We start from the raw sequence: 21,147 nt of genomic DNA, 5'->3' as shown, positions 1-21,147 counted from the left end.
GAACTGCGCAAAACCAGAACAATTTATGCATTAGCAACATTGTAAAGATAAACAACTTCGAAAGACTTAACAATTCTGATAAATATAATGATCAACCAAGATTCCAGAGGACTGATGAAGTATGTTATCCACCCTTCTAACAGAAAGGTGGTAGCCTGAAGGAACAGAAGGAGATACACGTTTCAGATATGGGCAATGAAGGAATTTGGTTTTGCTTGATATGTCTATTTTACAAGAAGTCTTTTTTTCTTCTTTTTTCCCCCAGGGGAGAGGAAGTGAGGAGGAAAAGATACTAGATGTTTGTTTACTGAAAAAAATTATTTTTTAAAAAACAAACTAACAAAACAGAGATGGTTAATAAGCTATGTATTTAAAATTTTTAAATTTAAAAATTAGAATTAGCAATTAAAAATTAGAAAATCAATAAACAAAAAAAGGATAAATTTCGAAAATTAGAGAACTGATAAATTAGAAACCATAAAGATTACAGAAGTGATAAAATTTTAAAACTGGTTCTTTGAAATGACTAAAACTGATAAACTTTTTATTTCTTTACAAAAAAGGAGGAAAATCAAATTAACAAAGTAAAAACTGAAAAAGGTCAAATCACAACATAAGATATGCAAAGATTCTTAGAACCCACTATATATGCAGTTATGTGCCAACAAAACTGAGAATTCAAAAGAAATAAAGGATTAGCTATAAAAATATCAAATACCCAAATTAACAAAAAACCAAATGGAAGTCTGAGAGAAGGAAACTGAACTAACAATAAAAGAGCTAGAAAAGAATCCTGACAAACTTACAGGATAATACTATGAAATTTTTAAAGAACAATTTGATAACATTATAAGCAAACAATCTGCAAAAATTGAGGAAAAAAAACTATCAAATTTCTGGAGAGGTAGGTGCTACTATTATCTCCATTTTACAGATAAAGAACCTGAGGCTGAGAGAGTTAAGTGACAAAATAAAGTAACAAAAATGGCTGTACACTCCAACTCAGATATTCTTCTGTTAGGCATATATCTCAAGAAGGCCAATAATAAAAAGAAAGGCCTTCAGAAAAACCTGGAAAGACTTACATGAACTGATGTTGAGTGAAGTGAGCAGAACCAGGAGAACATTGCACCAGTAACAGCAACATGGTGTGACGACCAACTTTGACAGACTTAGCTTTTCTCAGCAAGGCAATGATTTAAGACAATTCCAAAAGACTCATAGTAGAAAATACTATTCACATCCAGAGAAAGAACTGAATGCAGATCAAAGCATACTATTTTCTCTCTCCTTTTTGGGGGGGGCGGGGGTTCTTTCTCATGGTTTTTCCTTTTTCTTTTGATTCTTCTTTCACAACATGACTAATGTGGAAATATGTTTAAACTGATTCTACATGTATAGTCTAATGTTTGCCATTTTGGGTAGGGGGGAGGAGAGGGAGAGAGAAAAAATTTGGAACTCAAAATCTTGTAAACTAGAAATACTGAAAACTATCTTTACACATAATTGGGAAAAAACAAAATACTGTTACGGGAGGGAAGGCCACATGCACATCAAAATGGCAACACTTTTTGTAACAACAAAGAACTAGAAACAAAGCAGATGCCCACAGATTGGGGGAGATGGGCTAAACAAGTTGTGCTTCAAAACTTGTGTGAGCAGATGCAAAGTGAAGCAAGCAGAACCAAGAAAACAATTTATACAATGACCACAATGCAACAAAAAGAAGAGCAACAGCAAAAGAAATGAAACTAAATTATGTGAAATTATAATAACCCCAAAGAAGAATTAAGAAGGCATAATCCCCCAATTCTTTGCAGAGGTGAACTATGAGTATGGCTTATAATGCCATATTTCAATATGTTGGTTAGTTTTGCTTCCCTGTGTTGTTTTTTTTTACTTTTTGTTACACGGGATTGCTCCTGGGAGAAGAGGGAAGGGACACATCAGGAAATATCAGTAATTTACAAACAAAGGATAACAACAAAAATTTATTTTTAAAAAAATGACGGGGTTGACTTGGGTATATGTGAAGCCAGTACAAAAGCAACCAGTAGGGAATGAAAGACTGAAGATTAGAGAGCAAATGGATGATGACCTAAGCAATGCAGAAAGAAGATGGGAGGAGATGGGATCAAGAGTTCCTGGAGAACAGTTTGCTTTGGCAATGAGAAGTGCACTTTATCAGAGTTTAGAGGGGAAAACAGATATTGGGGGCTGAAGTCAAAAGCTTCTGACATAAACACAAGCAGAGAAGAAGGAGCTTACTACCAATGTTAGTACCATACTGCTAAAATTAAAAAGATATTTTTCCTCATTCCCCCATTTCAATTAAGAGTCAATAAATTTTTTTCAGGAGATAAATTCTGTCACAGTGTTTTCAGGAAATATTGGTTTTACCAAATAAAATACATTAACAAATCAAACAGTTTAAAGAATAGTATCGCTCTAATATGCTTGGTCAAGGCAACTAGCTAGTAGTTAGGACACTGGGATAAAGATAATGATAAAAGACAAAACAGATCATTTGAATAACATAAATTAAAAAGCTTTTGCACAAACAAAATCAACAACAGACAATGAGAAACAACCAAGTAGGGAAAATATTTGCATCAAGTAATACTGACAAATAGCTAATCTCTAAGATACACAGGAAAACAACGGAATACAGCAATACCCATTTTCCAACAAAAAAGTAAAGTCTATGAATGGTTTTTAAAAGAAATATAAAAATTGAATGACTCACATAAAAACATAATGTGGCTAGAGAAGTACAAATTAAAATAAATCAAGTTTCATCTCATACCTTGCAAATTGGCAAAGATTATAAAACATGGAGAATATCAATGATGGGAGGTACTATAGGAAGACAGGCTCATCTATATGGCTTGAGAAACTGTGAAAGGGTCCTACTGATATAGAAATTAATTTGGAATTATGCAAGAAAAAATTTTTGCCTTGTGATCTCACTACTTGGTATATTCTCTGAGAAGGTCAAAAACATAACAAAGGCCCAATATATATATATCAAAATATTCAAAGAAGGATTTATATTAACAAAAAATTAGAAATAAAATGGATGCCTATCATTCTAGGACTGTCAGAACAAACTCTAGTGTATGAATGTAATTATGCAGTAAGAAATGACAAAGATGAGGAATTCAGAGACACAGGAAGATGTGTATAAACTAATGAAGACAGATAAAAGAACCAAAAAAAAAATTACCAACTACAATAATAAAAAATGAAACAATAACTAAAAGGGCAATTCTAAGCAAATGAAAGAACAATAATTGTTCAGGAGAAGAGATCAAGAACTATACCTTCTCCTTTCCTGAGTACAGAGGCAGGAGCCCTAGTAACCAGGGCTTAATGTTGCCAGATGTGGCCATTCTATCAGGTATTTTTGCTTAACTTTTTCCCCGTATAACGAAGAGTTCAATCTGGAGTAGAGACAAGGAGTATCTGCAGAAATAACTGTGATGTAAAAAAAAAGCATCAATAAAACTTTTTTTAAAAAAATCAGAGCTTCCAGTCAACAATTAATTCCTAACTAAGGTGTTAATTATGGGAAGGGAAATACAAAACAAATTATTTCTGGTTAACTCTTAAAAAAAAAAAATTTAAGTCTGACAGTCCAAAAAGTGAAACTATAAATAAATCTTTCTGGTATTAAGTAGTAAAACTATTGCCAATGCCCAAAGAACACAAGCTGGAAAGTTATGTAATATGCCTTTAAAGTCTCTCCTTCGTGAACCTTTACTCAGAAAAAGATTCTCACCTCCAAAAAAAAACAAAAAACAAAACTCTTTGAAGAAAGAAGCAAAGGTTAAGTTAATCAACACAAAAGGACTAAATTGGTTAAACTGAATGATGATCTTTTCAATAGCAAAATATTAGTTCTGAGAGTATTCAAATTTTAGTTTCAATATTTGAATATATGATACATAGAGCTCTTAGTGTAACTAACAAAAAAAAAAAAAGACCTTAATCAATATTAGCTACGGATCAAAAGAGAATAACAGTAAGGGGATTTGGAAGGAGGTGAGAAGAAAAGGTGAAAAAACTTCATTTTTCTAAGTCCATGACACAAAATAAATTCTCAGATTCTATAAAATCTGAGTCAAAAGTAAACTTTTAGAGCTACGGATCTACTCATCTAATGCTAAGAATAAGAAAGAATTTAGAGATAGCCAGAAGCCAGGACTAGAAAAAAAGGACACAAAGAGTAGATCATAAAAATGATAAATGATAAATGATAAAATATTGATAAAAACAAAACAAACTTCAGAGAACACAGACCACAGAGAAATGAATGAAGAATAAAAGTAGAAACAACATGAAGGTACAAAATTAATTTAACATAGACCTCTTAAAATGAAATGTGGAAGACAGCATGTCCACGTAAGAAAGCAGCTTTAAAATAATTCATATCAATCAGTTATCTGGAAATCTGTAATTTAACTGCCAAAATGGATTATTAATAATTGAGCTGTACATTGCCTAATATGCTAGCAGTATTCAATCAAAGTTAATTATAATCTGAAAAACAAATACTCGATGGAAATGAAGGCCTTAGCAAGCTCTATTTGGAATTATGTGAAGCATTCTGTAGCTGCAAACAGAAACAAGCCAAATAAAGCCAAATAAATCAGAAAATCAACAGCACATCATCAAATGCTCTCTTCATACTTAAAAGAACTATAAGATGTCAAGGAAAAAAACAAAATCTATAAAAGATAGGTAGATTTTCTAGAAGAACACTGAAAACATTAAGAATCAGAAATACACTAGCTACAAAAATAAACACATAAAAACAAGCTCATATTTCTCCCTAAAAGTCTCCTAAAACAAATGAAGCAAATCTAAATAATAAGCAAGCTAAGAGCGGAGCTAAGATAACAGAGATCACACCAAACAGCTAGCAACAATTTTAGATAAAAGTTTTTTTTGACAACTTAAATTTTCTAGCTGTAAAAACATATATTCTTTAAAATTCAATTATCAACTGATTTATCTGACCTTATCTTCGGGGAAATAAAGATAACCAGAAACTAAATTAAAATTACCAAAAAAAAAAAAAAAAAAACCACCAAAACCCCAAAAAACCCCCACCCAAACTATTTTTTTTTAATTAAAGCAGAAAGCAAGGAATAGTGAAATATTCACTAGTGAAACGTTTAAAAAATAACTGAACAAAAGAATGTGGACATGGAGATCTAAAATTCATCAGAAAAAAAAAATTTAATCACCCAATCGCAAACAAATACAAAGTAAAAAAGCAGTGTAGCTTACTGGAAGAACATTAGATTTGGAGTTATACCAGGGCTAGAAACCTAGAACTTTGTGACCTTAGAAAAGTCACTTTCATTTTCTAAGCCTTAGTTTTCTAATCTATCAGACTGAAACAAACACGTTACTCCCAACTTCACAGGGCTGTCCTGAGGGTGCTTTGTAGACCCTCAAGCACTACAAATGCTAGCTACTATTACTGTAGCACACAAGTTTGGGAACAACAAAAGAAAAGAGATATCACAGAATTTTAGAGCTACAAGAGGCTTTAGAGATTTCACTGGAAGATCCTTCGCAAACTTTTAAAACTTCTTTTAAAACAGCTTTTAATTACTGATAAGAAAATTGACAAGATGGGAACAGAAGTGACATAGCCAGAGCTGGAGCCCAGATCAAAATATCAATGTAATGCTCTGGGTACTGCAACATGCTGCCTTTTCCATTTAAGGGATTTGTAATTTCTACAGAAATGCTGAAAGAAAAAACAATTTAAAACTATACATATATACATACACACACACACACACACACATATATACATACACACACACATACACACGCACACATTTATATACACATGTATAAAATGGTTTTTATATCAATGTTTTATTTATATATACAGGAAAATGTCCTTTTCATTTGGTTTAAGTTCACAATAAAAATGTATTTTTAAAAAAGTCCAAGATCACATAAAGACTGCACATGAAATCAAGAATCTCTACTGCCCACATCTATTAACACCAGAGGACAAAGGGAGAACAAAGTAAAGACAGAAAGATGATGTACAAAGTAAAACATTTGGCAACAGACTGTGTATATGTGGTGAGAGCGAGGAATGAAGGATGATAACCACTGTTTTGAACCTTTGGCTTGAAGGAATGGTGGCCTCCTTGATGGTAACAGGGAGGTTTAGAAGGGTAGATGATTTGGGGTAAAAGATAATGAGTACCATTTTTGACAAGTTGAGTTTGAGATGTCTTTGGGAAATACAGTTTGAAATTTCCAATTAGGCAGTTACTGATGTAGAAATGGAACTCAGAAAAACTAAGGCGAGATATATCAATCTGGGAATCATCTTCATAGAGATAAATGAACCCAAGGGGAGCTGATCACCAACGAAGACAGTATAGAGAAAAAAAGAAAAGAAGGTTCAGGTCAGTCTTGGAGAATAGCCATGGCTAAGGGACATGCAACGGAGGAAGATCCAGAAAAGGAGGCTAAAAAGGAAGAGACAGATAGGAAGAAAACAGAAGGAGAAGAGTATCATGAAAATCCAAAGAAAACAAAGTATCCAGGTGTCAGGGGCAGGTAGGTAGCAAAACGCATAGAGCATTGGCCCTGTCCTGGAGTCAGGAAGACCTGAGTTCAAATCCGCCCTCAGACACAAAATACTCACCAGCTGTGTGACTCTGGTCAAGTCACTTAACCCCAATTGCCTCACCAAAAAAAAAAAAGAATGTTGAAAACTAAAAACAAATAAAACTTTAAAAAAGGAAAATTTTGAACACAAAATCTTAAAAAAATACAGTGATGAAAAGTTTAAATAAAATATTAAATAGACTAAAACAACATATTAGAAAGACCATACAATGACAATGTTTGGTTTATACAAGAAATGCAGGGTTGGTTCAACATTAAAATTATAAATATAACAAACCATGTTAACATTAAAAAAGAAAAGCTATATGATATCTAAATGTTGAAAAACTTTTGACAAAATCCAATATTCATTCCTATTCAAATATTTAGAAATCTAAGGGAAAATTATTTTTTCTTAATATAGTAAATAACATTTACCTAAATCCTAAAACAAAAATTTGATGCCTTTCCAATAATATCAGGAGTAAAGGAAAGATGCCCATTATCACCACTACTATTCAACAAGAGTGCTAGAATTGCCAGCTATAAGAAAGAAGAAACTGAAGGAATAAGTACAGGCAAAGGAGAAAAAAATTCTCACTTTTTGAAAATATGATTTACTTAAAAAGCACTAGAATCAAGTAAAAATTAATTGAAATAACAAGTAATTTCAACAAAGTTGCAAAATATTAAGATAAATCTACATGATCATCACCCTTTCTGTATATTACCAATAAAACCCAGCAGGAAGAGCTAGAAAGAGAAATTCCTTTAGAGTTATTACTGGAGAGAGTATCTTGGAAAACTCACCCCTGATTCCAACTCTAAAACACTCTTTGCAGAAATAAAAGCCAGGTCTAAATTACTGGAGAAACATTAAGTGTCCATGGTTAAGTCAAGCTAATATAAAAAAATGACAATATTATCTAAATTAATATACTTATTAAATGCTATGCCAATCAAACTATCAAAGGAATATTTTATAAAGCTGGAAAAAATAAAAACAATTCATATGGAGAAAAAAAGGCCAAGAATCTCAAGGGTAATAATGAAAATAATGGGAAGCAAAGGGGTATCAGTATCAGAACTCAAATTATACTACAAAACAGTAATCATCAAAAACAATTTGGTATGATTTTTTAAAAGAGAAAGATGGGGGAGTGGGAGGAGGATGGTCAATCTCTAGAACAGATTAGGTAAAGAACACATAAAAGCAAAAACAAAACAAAACAACAACAACAACAAAAAAAAAAAAAAACAGCAGCAAAGTTTTTTTGATAAACCCAAAGACACCAGCTATTGAAAGGACTCATTATTTGACAAAAACTGCTGGGAAAACTAAAAAAAGCAGTCTGTCAGAAACGAATGTTAAGACCAACACCTCATACCATATACCAAGATAAGTTCCAAATGGACACATGACTTAGATAAAAACAGTCACATAATAAGCAAAGTCAAGGAGCAAGGAAGACATTAACTTTCATATCTATAGAGAGAGGAAGAGTTCCTTGACTAACCAAGAGATAGAAAGGCTCACAGGATGAACGGACAGTTTTGATTAAGTAAAACAAGTTTCTGCATAAACAATCTAATGAAGTAAAAATAAAAGGGGAAACAGGTAATTGGGGAAAAAATTAGGCTTAGACTAATACTTTATACTATGCCCCACACAAATTAAAAATGTATATATGACCTGAATATTAAAAAAGTTACCTTAAAAAAAATTATGAGCAGGTCATATACTTTTCACAGCTATAATGGGTAAGAAACATATCATCAACCAAACAAGGAACAGAGGCAATTACAAAAGATAACACAGATAATTTTGATTACCTGAAACTGAAAAGCTTCTGCACAAACAAAATTAATGCACCTAGTAAAGGACAGTGGCCAAATGGAGAAAAAAATCTTTTTACCAAATTCCTCTGATCAAGGTCACACACACACACACCCCATTAATTTTTTTACTAAAAGTCATTTCCTAAAAGATAAGTGATCAAAGAATATGAAGAAACAGTTCTCAAAAGAACTGCAAACTATTAAATGTATGAAAGAATAAGCCAAATCGCAAATAAAACAAAACCAAATCCAAACAATGCTTATGTTTCACCTCACACCCAGCAAACTGGCAAAGATGACCAAAAAATGGATAAAATCAATGTTGGATAGGTTGTGAACTGATAATGTATTTCTGTTATAGCTACAAACTAGTAAGAGTATTCTGGAAAGGCATTTGGAATTGTGTGAATAAAGTGACTATAACATCCTTACCCTCATGACTGAGATATTCTATTACCAGGCATTTATACCCCAAGGAGGCCACTGATAGATAAGATGGCCCCCATACACACTAAAATATTTATAGCTGTGCATTTTATAATAGCAAAGAACTAGAAACAAAATAGAAATCCATCAATTAAGGAATGACTAAACAGATTGTAGTACATGGATGTAATGGAATATTACTATGCTACAAGAAATAGTGAAATTTAATGAATACAAAGAAGCAAGATTTCCATGAAGTAATGCAAATTGAAGTAAGCAAAGCCAAGGAAACAATATACACAATGATTATAACAATGTAAATAGAAAGAACTGCCACTTACTCAAAAATCAATGTTGTAAAATTACAAAAAACAAGTACGGGCCCAAAAAAGCCTCTCCCACTCCTTTGCTGAGGTGGGAAGTCCACAGTGTAGAACACTGCATATATTGCATATTCTTGATATAGGGATGGGTTTTATTTTTTTTCTCTTCTTCCTCTTTTTAAAAAAAAAAAATCTGTTATATGAGATGCTTTTGGAGGGGGAAGTGACGCAGGGGGAATGTAAGCAATAGAAAAACAACAAACATCAATGAAAAGATATTTCAAACAAACAAAAAGGCAGTCTTACTCTAGACTTGGGGGAAACTGGCTAGACCTGGGAGGGCAGTAATCTTTTCCTAAAACCCTTGAAGCCTTTCATAAACCTGGCTCCTTCCCTCTTGTCCAGTCTTCTTACATCTTACTCTTCTCTAACTATTCTCTGGCCTCTTTGCTGCTGTTCCTCATAAAAGGCACTCCATTTCCTAACTCCGTGAATTTTCACTGGCTGTCTCCCATGCCTGGAAATTTCTTTATCCTCATCCCCAACTCTAAGTTTCCTAGCTTCTCAAGTCCCCAATAAAATCCCACCTTCTACAAGTACCCTTTCACAAATCCCCCTTAATACTAACGCTTCCATTCTATGATTAACTCCATTTTATCATGTGTGTCTATATTTATATTTTGTTTGTACGTGTTGCTTGCATTTTGTCTTTCCTTCCCTTTACCTCCCATTAAAGACTGTATGCTCCATGAGAGTAGGGATTGGGTTTTTTGTCGTTTCTTTTACCTTTCTTTGGATCTCCAGCACTTGGCAGAGTATCTGACACAGAGCAGGTACAGCTACTTAAAAAATGTTTGTTAGTTTGACTTAACCCTAACTGCAAAACTAAAATGAGATCTGAAACCTGTGCCCTCCTTGACAGAAATGCTACAGATCCAACTTCTCCACTTCAGAAAAACGAGTAGTACCTCCACCACCTGCCTCCAATTCTCAAGTTTCCAAATTATTTCTAAACCAGAGAACTCTGAAAGTAAAAATCCAACTGAGAAGAGGAAGAAGGGGAAGAGCCCAACCCGGTCACACTAACTACAATTAGCCTTAGAGTTCCAAGTAAATCTAGAAATGGTAATCTGTTCTGAAAACTCCTTAAGGCCCTCCCCCAAAAAAAAAGAGAGAGAGAGAGAGCAGAATAATCTCATCCTTACGCCAGGGGTGGGGAACCTGTGGCCCGGCCCTCTAGGTCCTCAAATGCAGCCCTTTGACTTAATCCAAACGTCACAGAATAAATCCCCTTAATAAACGAATTTGTTCTGTAAAACTTGGACTAATTTAGTAACTGACGGCAGCAGGCCTCCAGTGGGAATAAATACACTTGCCAACACATACAGTCTAGATTTGTCACTCCTAAAAAAAAAGCAGTAAGATCACAAGAGGGTAAGTTCAAATGGCAAACAGGAAAATTATTCCTCAAGGACACTCCCTAAAAGTGATATTGGCAACTCGGCAATTCATTTGGTCAATAAATATTTATCAAGAACCTATTACAGCCAATGCACCATTCAGGGTAACAAATATAAATCAAGGTCCCTGTCATCTCAGAGCTTACAATACAGTAGAGAAACATGTACACAAATACCTACAATTTAAGACTACACGTGGTTAAATGTCATATAAATTAAATGAACTAGAATGAGGACAGAAAAACTACATCTGATTGGGCAAAATAAAGAAGTCAATTTTGGATGAAAAAGCATCTATGCTAATGTATATTTCAACACACAAATTTTCAGGATGGGGGGAGGGGAGGGGAGGATGGTGGAATGGGAAAGGTCTAAGTAAAACATACTGAGATTTTTAAGAAAGGCCAACTCATTTTCAAGAAAGGTTTTATCCACAGAGAACTTCTGTACAAGACAGCAGTTAGAAGTAAGCCTAAAAACACTGGATTGGATAATTATGAATGCCCATTTCAAAAAGTCTGGATTTTACTTTACATGCAACAGTGTCAAGGCCTGGCCAAGATGAATTAGAGGCAAAAGAGATCAGTGGAGAGATTATTAGAATAGTCTGAGTGAACTTTTTCATAGTAGCAAATAACAAAACAAAATGGGTACCTATCAATTGGGAATATCTAAACAAACTGGTAATATGAATGTCATGGAATATTATTACATCACAAGAAACAATAATATGAGCAACTGAAAATAAACAGTAAGTTTCTATGATTTGACAAAAAGTAAGTAGTAGAACCAGGAAAATATACACAATGACTACAACAACATAAACAGAAACAAACAAAATTAAACACTGTATAATTATAATAACCAAGTTTGGCCCCAAAAAGAGATGAAAAAATATATATTCCTTTCAGTAAAGAGGTGAAGGACTATAAGTGTATAATGTTGTATAGCACTGAACAGTGATTAATTTTACTGACCTACGCTTCTGTTTTCTTTTTTAAATCTGTCGTAAGTAAAGGCTCACTGTGTAGAAGAGAGACATACGAGGAAATAAAGGGAAGTCCAACAGCCTTAGAAATAATAGTTCAATTTTCCTGCCCAATCCCCACCCCAAACCCTACCAACCCTGCTTCTGGCCCAAGCCCCACAATCACCTTCCAGGAAAGAAACTACATAGGCTAGGATTCCTCACCAACTGCCAGATACTGGACAGGTAAACAAGACTGACTGAAGCAGCAAGGCACCCTGAGGGAAAGACAGGAGGTCTGTTAGCCAAATCAAATCACCAACTCCCCTTAGACCCTAACAGAAATAACCTAGGCCCCTGAATCCAAGTACCTACAAAACAGAAGCACCACCCACACCACCAGCCCTGCTTCCACAAGGATCCTCAAAGGGAGCAATCACGATGGAAAAGGGCCCCACCTTACTTACCCACCACCACCAAATGCTGAGCAACTGACACTTAACAGTCTTGAGGTCAAGTCCAAGAACCATGAGAGTAGCAGCAGCCCCTCCCCCCCAAACACCCATCATGCTTCTAGACCAACCCCTACAGCCATTATCCCCATAAGATAAAGATCTGGGTAATTTCTTCTATAGGTACATCGACAGCTACTGAAGACCCAGAAAAGAAACTTCTCACCACCAAAATCTAGGCATTGTCAAAGAGCTCAACATCAAAAATACGCATGATTTGATAAGTGAAAATGACATTAAAGAAGGTGAGTTACCATCTGCTTTGCTAATGTACCCTAATTTCATTCAACTTGCAGCTGATGCCTTCCACATGTGGTCTCCTCCATTAGAAAGAGTTTCTTTATGCACAAAGGGCTATAAAACTGTATATCCTTTGAACCAGCAATACCACTACTAGATTTGTATCTCCAAAAGATAAAAAAAAGGGAAAGGACCTATATATACAAAAATATTTATAGCAGCTCTTTTTGTAGTGGCAAAGAATTGGAAATTTGGAAATTGAGGAGATGCCCATCAACTGGGGAATGGCTGAACCAGTTGTGATATATGATTGTGATGAAATACTATTGTGTTATAAGAAATGATGAGTAGGATGCTTTCAGAAAAACTTGGAAAGATTTACAGAAGCTGATATAAAGTGAAGTGAGTAGAACCAAGAGAACACTGTACACAGTATTATAACAATGATCAATTAACTGTGAAAGACTTAGCTACATCAATACACCCAAGATAATTCCAAAAGACTCACTATGAAAAATGCTACCCACCTCCAGAGAGAAAGCTGATGAAACTCTAGGTGCAGACTAAAGCATACTTTTTTTCACTTTCTTTGTTTCTTGCTAATTTTTATTATTTTTTTTCAACATGGCTATTATGGACTTCACATGTATAATTTATACCATATTGCTTGCTTTCTCAATCAGTGGGGCAGAGGAAGGAGAGAAGATAATTTGGAATTCAAAATTTAAGTGCATGTTCAAAATAAATAATTTTGAAGAAAAATAAAAAGGTGATTTTTTTGAGAACAGGAATGGTCTTACAGCATAGTGTTTTACACAGTATTTTAAAATGCTTTTTCATTCATTCACATAAAAGCAAATGGCATTAATTAAAACATTTTTTAAAAATTCACTAAAAAAAGCATCAATAAAAAATATGACAAATCTCAATAACTCAAATATATAAAAACCTATACCAGGGGAGGGGGAGAAGTGCAGAGGGGACTAGGGTGAGAATAAAAATGTGAAGGACATGCATGAGGGATATTTCCAAAGAAGGATCAAAAATACTGGGAATCGATTGGATGTGTAAGCAGTTGAATGAAAGACTCAGAGATTTTGTTCCTAGATAACTAGGACACTCATGATACTCATAACTGCCTGGTAAGACAAGAGGATTTAGTCTGCAGGGGAAAGATTACGAATGCAACCTTAAACACAATATATTTTAGGCTCTAAGGGACATTTAAGTGAAAATATTCAGCAGGCTATGTATATGTAACACTGGTATATGAGAGGGAAATTAGGATCAAATTGATTTAGAAGACTTTTCAAATCACAGAAAGGATAAAATTTCTAATGACAACTTTAAGGAAGGGGCCAAGGAGCAGCTCTTGGGAGGTATGGGAAATACTAAGATTCAGAGTTAGAAGAGAGATTATTATTAAATATTAAATACTAGCATCGTGTACTCCCAAGCAAACCATAGGACTGCAGAGCTTCCAAAAAAGCAGAATGGTCTGATATTAACATATCAAAAACTGCCAAGAAATCTTTTGAGAATAAGGATTGAAGGAAACCAGGAAATCACAGAGGAGTATAGAAAATAGCAACTAAGGTGGAAACAGGAACAAGTTATAAGAGATTAAAGAAGTTAAGTCACTAAAGTCAGACACTAAGTCTTAAAGGAATTTGCCAGAGAAAGATTATAGTTCAAATGGGTAGGTGCAAGCCCCCTCTCTCCACAAAAAGAATGATAATATTCTCTCTCACATATTCAGACTAGATTTATTTAGGTATATAAACACCTAAAGCAGGAAAACCTTGGGACCAAGAATTCAGATTCAAGTTCCACTCTTTTTACATACTGGCTGTGCAAATGTCGACCAAGTAGCTTAACTTTTCAATGCTCCAGGCCACAAGTGTCAAACTGGAAGCCTGAAAAACTCCCAAGAACAGCTGGAAGGAGATTAAAATGTAGGTGGGACAAATAAAGTCAGATCTAAATAACTGGAAAAACATCAGTTGCTGATGGGTAGGCCTAGCTAATATAATAAAAATGACAATTCTACCTAAGCTAATTTACTTATTCAGTGCCATACCAATCAAACTACCAAAAAATTATTTTATAGTTAGAAAAAATAATAACAAGATTAATTTGGAAGAACAAAAGGTCCAGAATATCAAGGGAACTAATGAAAAGAAATGCAGGGGAAGGTGGCCTAGCCATTCCAGATCTTAAATTGTATTATAAAGCAGCAATCATCAAAACTGCCTGGTAATGGCTAAGAAATAGAGTGGTGGATCAGTGGAATAGGCTAAGTATGCAAGACACAGTACTAGTCAATGACTACTGTAATCTATTATTTGATAAACCCAAAGACCCAAGCTTCTGGAATAAGAACTCACTCTCTGACAAAAACTGCAGGGAAAACTGAAAAAGACTATGGCAGAAACTAGGCATAGATGAATATCTCACACCATATACCAAAAAAAAGTCAAAATGGGTTCACAATTTAGAAATAAAGACTGATACTGTAAGCAAATTGGGAGAGCAAGGAATAGTTTACCTATCAAATTTATGGAGAACAGAAGAATTCATGACCAAACAGGAGATAGAGAACATTACAAAAAGCAAAATGGATAACTTTGATTACATTAAACTGAAAAGTTTTTGCACAAAGTCAATGCAACCAAGATTAGAAGGAAAGTAGAAAATTGGGAAATAATTTTTACAACCAGTCTCTCTGATAAGGGCCTCATTTCTAAAATATATAGAGAATTAAGTCAAATTTATAAGAATACAAGTCATTCCCCAATTGATAAATGGTCAAAGGATATGAACAGGCAGTTCTCAGATGAAGAAAACTCAGAGGTACCACATCACACCTATAAGATTGGCCAACATGATAAAACAGGAAACACTAATGCATTATTGGTGGAGTTGTGAACTGATCCAACCCTTCTGGAGCACAATTTGGAACTACACCCAAAGGGCTATAAAAACGTGCATTCCCTTTGACCCAGCAATAGCATTTCTAGGGCTACATCCCAGAGAAATTATATAAATGGGAAAAGGACCCACATGTTCAAAAATATTTATAGCAGCTCTTTTTGTGGTGGCAAAGAATTGGAAATTGAGAGGATGCCCATCAATTGGGGAATGGCTGAACAAGTTGTGGTATATAAATGTAATGGAAAACTACTGTGCTATAAGAAATGATAAACAGGTTGACTTCAGAAAAACCTGGAAAGACTTGTATGGTCTGATGCTGAGTGAAGTGAGCAGAACCAGGAGAACACTGTACATGATAACAGCCACGTTGTGCGCTAATACTGATATAAACTTAACCGTTCTCAGCAATGCAAGGATTTAAAACATCTCCAAAGGCCTCATGATGGAAAATGCTATCCACAAAGAAGAACTACGGAGTTTGAATGTAGATCGAAGCATACTATTTGCTATTTTTTTTCTTCTGTTGTTTTTTGTTTCCTCTTTCTGGTGGTTCCTCCTTTTGGTTCTAATTCTTACTTATATCACTAATGTGAAAATGTTTAATTGGAATGCATATGCATAGCCTATATCAGATTGCATGCCATCTAGGGGAGGGAGGGGGAGAAAAACTTAAAACTCAAAAGCTTATGGAAGTGATTGTTGATTATTCAAAATAAATTAATAAAAAAATTTAAAAACTAAAAAAAATGTAGTTGAGAAATGTGTAACAAAATAAATAAAAATACAATGAAGCACACATATTATTAATTTCTGGTTTTCTAAGTCAATCTGCAGCCCACGAGAATCTGTTTCTATTTGAGTTTGTCACCACTGCTCTAGATTATTAGCACATATAATTGCAAAGCACTTTCATGTTATCACATTTGACCTCACAACAACCCCAAGAGGTAGATGCTATTATTATCCCTATTTTACAGATGAGGCAAATAGAAGTTGTGACTTCTCCAGAGTGACAAAGCTATTAAGTGTCTACGGTACTATCTGAACTCAAGTCTTCTCTTCTTCAAGCCCAGTTTTGTGTTCACTAGTCACCTACTTTATACCTCAAATTATGATGAGTAATTTTGTAGGAAAAAAACAGAATGGGTGGAGTAGTTCAGAAGGCAGCACTTGGAGGTGGAAAGGAGGCCTAAGAAACTTTGCATATTTAATAGCTGACTTTATATAGTGCTTTAAGATTTTCAAAGCTCTTTCTTGTGAGATGGATAGTACAACATTCTCATCTTCTAGGGGCACAGCTAATCAGTGTCTTGAGTGGAATTCCAATTTTAGATCCCCAGTCCCCTAGATTTAAGCTCTAACCATTCACTATATCAGGCTATCTTGCAATTTCACTTAAGATTCTAGTGACTCCTACAGATTTCCTTCTCTCTCCTATGCCTAGAGGCACACACACAGGCTACTAGCACTGAATAAGCGACCCACTTTCTCAGTAAGTACGGGTTTTTGGAGAGTTGTCGAGAGCAAGAGGTGGGACTTGAATTCACATCTTTCCAGCTTCAAGGCCTGCAGCATTTGCCCACACACCCAAATTTTTGTTCTTTAAACTATAGTGCTATCTCTAGTTTTCATCAAAATTACAGAAACAGCTTATTAGAAAGCTACTAAAATACATTCTTATCAAGGATGACTAAAGCACATGCATAATGAAAACACAAGATTTTTATCAAAAAACACAAAGTCCTCCTGCCCTCTAAGTGCAAACAAAACTGACTTTCACTGACTTCTTTTATTACTCACCTTCCTAATCTTTGCCTTTGTCATCTTCCTAAGCTCCTAAACAATAAAGCTCCTCTCTCAAAATCATTCTGGCACCTGTTTCACTATCTTTCTCTCCAGCTGACATTATCCTTGGATTCTTCACTATCATCCTATCCTCATGCTTGCTTGAATTTTTCATCTTCTATGCTCTTCTATTATTCCATTCTACTTCATATTACACTTTACCTTTCAAAAGTGCCCTGAGAAGGGGCAGCTGGGTGGCCCAATGGATAGAGCCACTGACCCTGGAGTCAGAAGGACCTGAGTTCAAATCTGGATTCAGATACGTAACACTCACTAGCTGTGTGACTCTGGGCAAGTCACTTAACCCCAACTACCTCACCAAGGGGGGAAAAAAGTGCCCTGAGAGGGGCTGCTAGGTGGCGGAGTGGAGACAGCACCTGCCCTGAAGTGAAGAGGACCTGAGTTCAAATCCAGCCTCAGACCAAACACTTGACACTTACTAGCTGTGTGACCCTGGGCAAGTCACTTAACCCTAACTGCCTAAAAAAAAAAAGACAAAAGTGCCCTAAGAGCCTAAATTCTGCACTTCCTCTTTTTGCCAAAATCCTGCCCTTCTATTTTTTTTCTGGGATGGGGTGGGGTGGAGAGGGATGGACAGAAGTAGATGCTGCCCACCCAACCCTCCTATACCCAACTTGCTGAGTGATACTGAAGGAATTCTTGAATTCATGCTGACTTGGTACACTATGAATTTGTTTACTTAATAGCAAATGGGCTTTCACTACTTCACAACAATCCTTTTACTCATTCCTTATTAACACCATTCAAAGTCCTAACTGTACCTTCCACAGATGACCTAGTTAGGCACCTGTTTTATTAATGAGCTCAGGAAATCAAAGTGAACTCTCAACTCCCCTCCTCTAAACCTTTCAATGTCCTGCCCATTCCTTGCCTCCAGTCTCTGGAGATAGCCCTTCTTGTCAAGTCTAGTCCTTAGCAGAGACTTCAAGGGTTATGTCATGTCTTCTCTCTCTGTTTCACAAACATGATCCATTACTCATCCCCTTTCACTCAGGCAATCTCAAGCACTCCTCTTTACAATCTTTTCATCAATCTACAAATAGGTTCAGGTCTCCTATATCCTTACCTCCTCCCCTCCCAACTTCTCCCCTACTCCCGCAAAAAACAAAACAAAAACTTTCCACTGATCCAACTTATCCCTAATCAGGTACTACCCTTTTTTCCACTGCTAAATTTCTAAGAAAAAAAACCCCTGTATTTCCTCCCCTTCCCCTTTCTCAATTTCTGAACTCTGAATTCCTAATATTTCCTAATATTGACCTTTTATAATTGTGAAGAGATAAATTATTAAATTATATTGTAATATATAAAAATTTGATTATGAGATAAAGTAGATGAGTTTGATTATATTTTTAAAAGCTTTTGCACAACAAAAAGCAATGAATCCAGAATTAAAAAGCACACAAGACATTATAAAGAAAAATAACTTTGAAAAATTCAATCTTTCTGATCAATGAAATGTCTCCAAAGAACATACTGGATGAATTATGTACCATCTACCTCCTAATAGAGAGTTGAAGTACTCAAAGTACAGAAAGAGACACATTATCTGGCCATTACCACTGTGTGAATTCATTTTACTTGACTGTACTTGTCACAATTTTTTTTTCTCTGTTTTTAAATGGAAGAAGGGATTGAAAGACAAGTGGTATAGTAACAGTGATGCCAAAGTAAGAGGGCTACCACATACAAGGGAACAGGTGGAATTTCAAAAGAAAGCACAGAAGCCCAGAGCAGTTTTTAAAGTAAAGTATGAAATAATTATATTCTTTTTTAAATAAACCAAGTGGTATGAAATGAAAATTCCTAGTTTCAAATACAATTCTCCTTTTGTGGTCTGCTGTATATATGCAAATGCTCTTTTGTTGGTGTTTATGTTTAGAATTTTTATTTCAAAAACTGGCAAAAGAAACTGGTGTTATTTAACCTGGAGAAGAGAAGTCTCCTGAGAGGAAATGATGGCTACCTTCAAGTATGTGAAAGACTGTAAAAGAGGGATCTGACTAGTTCTTGTCTGGCCCCAGAACACAGAATTAGGAACAAAATGTAGAAGTTGTTTAAAAAAAAAAGGAACATTTAGGTTTTATATCAGGAAAAGCTTTCTAATGATTAGGGTTACCTAAAGGTGAATGTGTTGCCTCCAGAGGAAATGGGTTACCATTCTTTAAGCCAAGATGGAACAACCAGTTGTTAGGGATATTGGAGAAGGATTTCTTTTTAGAGTAAAAACTACACAACTCGGTTCCCTTCCAAATATGAAATTCTGGGAACCTCTCCCCAAAGGTCTAGTACCATGTTCCTGATTGCTTGTTCTCTTTCTCCACCTGGGATATCTTGCCAACATTTCAAACTCAAAACTGCATTCAGCTGCTATCAAACAAAATCTGTCTCTCCAGTTTTGATAATGGTACCACCATCCAAGTCAACCCTACCCTCTCCCTCCCCATATTTACTCAGTTGCCAAGTTCTGTGAACATTACCTTGGTCAGCCCTCATATCCATCTACTCTTTTCCTTTCCAATTGCTCAGGTTCTCATTACCTCTTTACAAAATCACAAGTCTCCTAACAGAAGTAAGACCAGAAAGAATCAAACACAAGCAGAGTAGCTTTGAATTGACAATATACTAAATTGTTGATATGACTACATACTAAAAAAGTAAGCTTTACATAACGGGAGATTCACAGTTTCATGTGGAAAAAAAAAGTACATGCAACCTCTCAATCTTAAAACAAATGATGACTGCTTCCTAACTGGTCATTATACAATCAATACATCACTTCTCTTAAGTCTTTCTTCACTCCAACAGGAAATGCATTGCTCTGATTACTCTTCTACTCAAAAACCCTCTGCAGCTCTCCAGTGCCTAGTAAAGACAGAACAAACTCCTAATTCCAACATGCACAGCTGGGGCAGGGCCAATGGAACTTCAAATATTTCACTGCTTTTCATGATGCCTGGTCTTTGAAGTTCTACGCCTATTGTTATTATGTAGATGAGGATAGGGTTTTGCTTCTTGAATTTTTGTAGCTGCTGTTCTTCCACACTGAGGCATATAAGTGAATCAACATTGCTTATCATGAAATATATACATACCAACACTTATACACAGCTATATTAATTTGTAGACTTTTCAGTGTGTTGATTGGTTTTGCTGATTTTTCTTTTCTTCCTCTTTAAAAAATAGTAAGTTTTATTACTGTGCTATAAGACATGACAAGCAGGATGATTCCAGAAAAACCTGGAAAGACTTACACTGAACTGATACAAAGTGAAGTGAACAGAATCAGAAAAACATTATACACAGTAACAGCAATATTGTTCGATGAAGAACTGTAAATGACTTAGCAATTCTCAGCAATGTAATAATCTGAGACAAATCCAAAGGACTAATGATAAAGCATACTATCCACCTCCAGAGAAAAAACTGATATTATTTGAATACTGACTAAAGCGTGATATTTTTCACTTTCTTTCATTCTTTTTCTTTTATTCAAGTGTTCTTGCACAAAATGATCAATATGGAAATGTTTTACATGATTGCACATGTATAACCTATATCTGATTGCTTATTGGTGGAGGGGGAAGGGAGGGATACCATTTGGAACTCAAAATTTAAAAAAAAACTGTTAAAAACTCTTTTAACATGTAATTGGGGGGAAATAAAACATATTTCTTAAAAATATTAAGTTATATGGGATGGCTCTGAGGAACAGGAGAGATACTGAAAAAATACTTGTGATAGAAAAAAGATATTAATAAAAACTTATTTTAAAAAGGTAAAGCCTTTTATAATCTTTGTGTATTGGAAATTTATTCCTCCTTCCCTAAAGCCTTCAACACTCCCTTTAAGGCCTCTGAGTCCTCAACTGAGAGAACAAACTAAGACCTACCTCCTGGCACTTGCCAGACAATTAGCATCAATCCCGT

The 21,147-nt window shown here is 35.0% G+C and overlaps 1 protein-coding gene across 6 annotated transcripts in view; it reads right to left on the bottom strand.

The window, feature by feature from the left end:
• The window catches only part of MLLT10 (MLLT10 histone lysine methyltransferase DOT1L cofactor), a 212,956-nt gene that overhangs the window by 181,678 nt on the left and 10,131 nt on the right, over nucleotides 1–21,147 (bottom strand). The window lies entirely within an intron of this gene.

Source organism: Vombatus ursinus, unplaced genomic scaffold (genome assembly GCF_900497805.2).
Source record: "Vombatus ursinus unplaced genomic scaffold, bare-nosed wombat genome assembly UNPS02005459.1, whole genome shotgun sequence".
Classification (NCBI taxonomy): domain Eukaryota; kingdom Metazoa; phylum Chordata; class Mammalia; order Diprotodontia; family Vombatidae; genus Vombatus; species Vombatus ursinus.
The sequence above is the reverse complement of the archived record's forward strand: the minus strand, read 5'-3'. Positions and strand labels throughout refer to the sequence as shown.